The sequence below is a fragment of the Arachis ipaensis genome, chromosome B1, assembly GCF_059453495.1.
Source record: "Arachis ipaensis isolate K30076 ecotype BB chromosome B1, ASM5945349v1, whole genome shotgun sequence".
Lineage (NCBI taxonomy): Eukaryota > Viridiplantae > Streptophyta > Magnoliopsida > Fabales > Fabaceae > Arachis > Arachis ipaensis.
In genome coordinates, this window is record NC_142436.1 from 59,526,970 (window position 1) to 59,532,249 (window position 5,280).

Here is a 5,280-nt window from a genome sequence, read left to right on the forward strand (position 1 = left end):
TTGGTGACTTCACTGCACCTAATTCCAATTTACATGGAAGAAGCATCTCCATTCCTGCCATTGGAGCAAACAACTTTGAGCTGAAACCTCAATTAGTTTCTCTGATGCAGCAGAACTGCAAGTTTCATGGACTTCCATCTGAAGATCCCTTTCAGTTCTTAACTGAATTCTTGCAGATATGTGATACTGTTAAGACTAATGGAGTTGATCCTGAAGTCTACAGGCTCATGCTTTTCCCTTTTGTTGTAAGAGACAGAGCTAGATTATGGTTGGATTCTCAACCCAAAGACAGCCTGAACTCTTGGGATAAGCTGGTCACGGCTTTCTTAGCCAAGTACTTTCCTCCTCAAAAGCTGAGCAAGCTTAGAGCTGATGTTCAAACCTTCAGACAGAAAGAAGGTGAATCCCTCTATGAAGCTTGGGAAAGATACAAACAGTTGATCAAAAAGTGTCCTTCTGACATGCTTTCAGAATGGACCATCCTGGATATATTCTATGATGGTTTATCTGAGCTATCAAAGATGTCACTGGACACTTCTGCAGGTGGATCCATTCACCTAAAGAAAACGCCTGCAGAAGCTCAAGAACTCATTGACATGGTTGCTAATAACCAGTTCATGTACACTTTTGAAAGGAATCCTGTGAGTAATGGGACGCCTATGAAGAAGGGAGTTCTTGAAGTTGATACTCTGAATGCCATATTGGCTCAGAATAAAATATTGACTCAGCAAGTCAATATGATCTCTCAGAGTCTGCATGGAATGCAAGCTGCATCCAACAGTACTCAAGAGGCTTCTCCTGAAGAAGAAGCTTATGATCCTGAGAACCCTGCAATAGCAGAGGTGAATTACTTAGGTGAACCTTATGGAAACACCTATAACTCAACATGGAGAAATCCTCCAAATTTCTCATGGAAGGATCAAAAGCCCCAACAAGGCTTTAATAATGGTGGAAGAAACAGGTTTAGCAATAGCAAGCCTTTTCCATCATCAACTCAGCAACAGACAGAGAACTCTGAACAAAATGCTTCTAATTTAGCAAATCTAGTCTCTGATCTATCTAAAGCCACTGTAAGTTTCATGAATGAAACAAGGTCTTCCATTAGAAATCTGGAAGCACAAGTGGGCCAGCTGAGTAAAAGGATCACTGAAATCCCTCCTAGTACTCTCCCAAGCAATACAGAAGAGAACCCAAAAGGAGAGTGCAAGGCCATTGACATAAGCGCCATGGCCGAACCTGTAAGGAGAGGAGAGGACGTGAATCCCAAGGAGGAAGACCTCCTGGGACGTCCAGTGATCAATAAGGAGCTTCCCTCTGAGGAATCAAGGGACTCTGAGGCTCATCTAGAGACCATAGAGATCCCATTGAACCTCCTTATGCCCTTCATGAGCTCTGATGAGTATTCCTCTTCTGAAGAGAATGAGGATGTTACTGAAGAGCAAACTGCCAAGTTTCTTGGTGCAATCATGAAGCTGAATGCCAAATTATTTGGCATTGATGCTTGGGAAGTTGAACCTCCCTTGTTCATCAATGAACTAAGTGATCTGGATCAACTGATATTGCCTCAGAAGAGACAGGATCCTGGAAAGTTCATAATACCCTGTACCATAGGCACCATGATCTTTAAGGCTCTGTGTGACCTTGGTTCAGGAATAAACCTCATGCCCCTCTCTGTAATAGAGAAACTGGGAATCTATGGGGTGCAAGCTGCTAAAATCTCACTAGAGATGGCAGACAGCTCAAGAAAACAGGCTTATGGACAAGTAGAAGATGTATTAGTAAAGGTTCATGATCATGTGGAGTCACAAAATAAACAAAAAAAATCAAAAACGGAATCAAAAACAGCAGAAGAAAAATCACACCCTGGAGGAGCATCTGTCTGGCGTTCAAACGCCAGAACAGAGCATAGTTCTGGCGCTGAACGCCCAGAATAGGAGCATCCTGGCGCTGAACGCCCAGAACAAGCATGGTTCTGGCGTTCAACACCAGAAATGGCAGCAAAGGGGCGTTGAACGCCCAAAATGGGCACCAACCTGGCGCTGAACGCCCAGAGTTGTGTGCAAGGGCATTTTGCATGCCTAAATTGGTGCAGGGATGTAAATGCCTTGACACCTCAACATCTGTGGACCCCACAGGATCCCCACCTACCTTCACTCACTCTCTTCTCTCTTCTCAATCATCCTCTATTCCCAATAAACACTCATCCCTTCTGTCTTCCATTTACCACTCACACCCATACACCTACTTACCTTAAAAAATTCAACATCTCTTCCCCACCCAATCCCACCCATATGGCCGAATACTCACAGCCATCCATCTCCTCCATATCCTCTTCTTCTTCTATTCTTTCTTCTTTTGCTCGAGGGCGAGCAACATTCTAAGTTTGGTGTGGTAAAAGCATAGCTTTTTTGTTTTTTCCATAACCATTGATGGCACCTAAGGCCAGAGAAACCTCTAGAAAGAGGAAAGGGAAGACAAAAGCTTCCATCAAGGGTCTCTAGCTCAGTGGTAGAACATTTGACTGCAAATCAAGAGATCCCTGAGATACCTCAGGGGATACATTTTCTTCCACACAATTATTGGAAGCAACTAAGGGTGGAACATCAAGAGCACTCCATCATCCTTCATGAAATCAAAGAAGATCTAAAAGCAATGAAGGAGGAGCAACAAAGACAAGGAAGAGACATAGAAGAACTCAAGGACATCATTGGTTCCTCAAGAAGGAAACGCCACCATCACTAAGGTGGATTCATTCCTTGTTCTTATTTCTTCTATTTTTTCGTTTTCTATGTTATGTGCTTATCTGTGTTTGTGTCTTTATTACATGATCATTAGTAGTTAGTAACTATGTCTTAAAGTTATAAATGTCCTATGAATCCATCACCTCTCTTAAATGAAAAATGTTTTAATTCAAAAGAACAAGAAGTACATGAGTTTCGAATTTATCCTTGAACTTAGTTTAATTATATTGATGTGGTGACAATGCTTCTTGTTTTCTGAATGTATGCTTGAACAGTGCATATGTCTTTTGAAGTTGTTGTTTAAGAATGTTAAATATGTTGGCTCTTGAAAGAATGATGACTAGGAGACATGTTATTTGATAATCTGAAAAATCATAAAAATGATTCTTGAAGCAAGAAAAAGCAGCAAAGAACAAAGCTTGCAGAAAAAAAAAAGGGCGAAAAAAAAATAATAGAAAGAAAAAAAAAGAAAAAAAGCAAGCAGAAAAAGCCAATAACCCTTAAAACCAAAAGGCAAGGGAAAATAAAAAGGATCCCAAGGCTTTGAGCATCAGTGGATAGGAGGGCCTAAAGGAATAAAATCCTGGTCTAAGCGGCTAAACCAAGCTGTCCCTAACCATGTGCTTGTGGCGTGTAGGTGTCAAGTGAAAACTTGAGACTGAGTGGTTAAAGTCAAGGTCCAAAGCAAAAAAAGAGTGTGCTTAAGAACCCTGGACACCTCTAATTGGGGACTTTAGCAAAGCTGAGTCACAATCTGAAAAGGTTCACCCAATTATGTGTCTGTGGTATTTATGTATCCGGTGGTAATACTGGAAAACAAAGTGCTTAGGGCCACGGCCAAGACTCATAAAGAAGCTGTGTTCAAGAATCATCATACTGAACTAGGAGAGTCAATAACACTATTTGAAATCTGAAGTTCCTATAGATGCCAATCATTCTGAACTTCAATGGATAAAGTGAGATGCCAAAACTATTTAAGAGGCAAAAAGCTATAAGTCCCGCTCATATGATTAGAGCTCTGTTTCATTGATAGTTTGGAATTTATAGTATATTCTCTTCTTTTTATCCTATTTGATTTTCATTTGCTTGGGGACAAGCAACAATTTAAGTTTGGTGTTGTGATGAGCGGATAATTTATACGCTTTTTGGCATTGTTTTTAGTATGTTTTTAGTAGGATCTAGTTACTTTTAGGGATGTTTTCATTAGTTTTTATGTTAAATTCACATTTCTGGACTTTACTATGAGATTGTGTGTTTTTTTGTAATTTCAGGTATTTTCTGGCTGAAATTGAGGGACTTGAGCAAAAATCAGATTCAGAGGTTGAAGAAGGACTGCTGATGCTGTTGGATTCTGACCTCCCTGCACTCAACGTGGATTTTCTGGAGCTACGGAACTCAAAATGGCGCGCTTCCAATTGCGTTGGAAAGTAGACATCCAAGGCTTTCCAGCAATATATATAATAGTCCATACTTTGACCAAGAATTGACGACGTAAACTGGCGTTCAACGCCAGCCTTCTGCCCAAATCTGGCGTCCAGCGCCAGAAAAGGATCCAAAACCAGAGTTGAACGCCCAAACTGGCACAGAAACTGGCGTTCAACTCCACAAATGGCCTCTGCACGTGCAACACTTAAGCTCAGCCCAAACACACACCAAGTGGGCCCCGGAAGTGGATTTATACATCAAATACTTACTCATGTAAACCCTAGTAGCTAGTTTATTATAAATAGGACCTTTTACTATTGTATTAGGCATCTTTTGATCATCTTAGGATCTTTTGATCATCTTTGGACGCCTGGTTCTTAGATCAGAGGGGCTGGCCTCTCGGCCATGCCTAGACCTTCCACTTATGTATTTTCACGGTAGAGTTTCTACACTCCATAGATTAAGGTGTGGAGCTCTGCTGTTCCTCAAAGATTAATGCAAAGTACTACTGTTTTCTATTCAATTCTTCTTATTTCGCTTCTAAGATATCCATTCGCACCCAAGAACGTGATGAAGGTGATGATTATGTGTGACGCTCATCATCCTTCTCCCTTATGAACGCGTGCCTGACAAACACTTCTGTTCTACATGAAATAAGCTAGAATGAATATCTCTTAGATCTCCTAACCAGAATCTTTGTGGCGTATGCTAGAATGATGGCGGCATTCAAGAGAATCCGGAAGGTCTAAACCTTGTATGTGGTATTCTGAGTAGGATTCAATGATTGAATGACTGTGACGAGCTTCAAACTCGCGAGTGCTGGGCGTTAGTGACTGACGCAAAAGGAGGGTGAATCCTATTCCAGCATGATCGAGAACCGACAGATGAATAGCCATGCCGTGACAGGGTGCGTGAGCATATTATTCACTGAGAGGAGGGGATGTAGCCACTGACAACGGTGATGCCCTTGCATAAAGCCAGCCATGGAAAGGAGTAAGACTGATTGGATGAAGATAGCAGGAAAGCAGAGGTTCAGAGGAACGAAAGCATCTCCATTCGCTTATCTGAAATTCCTACCAATGATTTACATAAGTATCTCTATCCCTATTCTATT

The 5,280-nt window shown here is 41.4% G+C and overlaps 1 non-coding gene across 1 annotated transcript; it reads right to left on the reverse strand.

Moving 5' to 3' along the window:
• Positions 1-359: 359 nt before the first annotated feature.
• Positions 360-467, reverse strand: LOC148576730 (small nucleolar RNA R71). Its single transcript, XR_015903375.1, has one exon. It is a non-coding gene; the product is annotated as a small nucleolar RNA R71 (small nucleolar RNA).
• Positions 468-5,280: the final 4,813 nt, after the last annotated feature.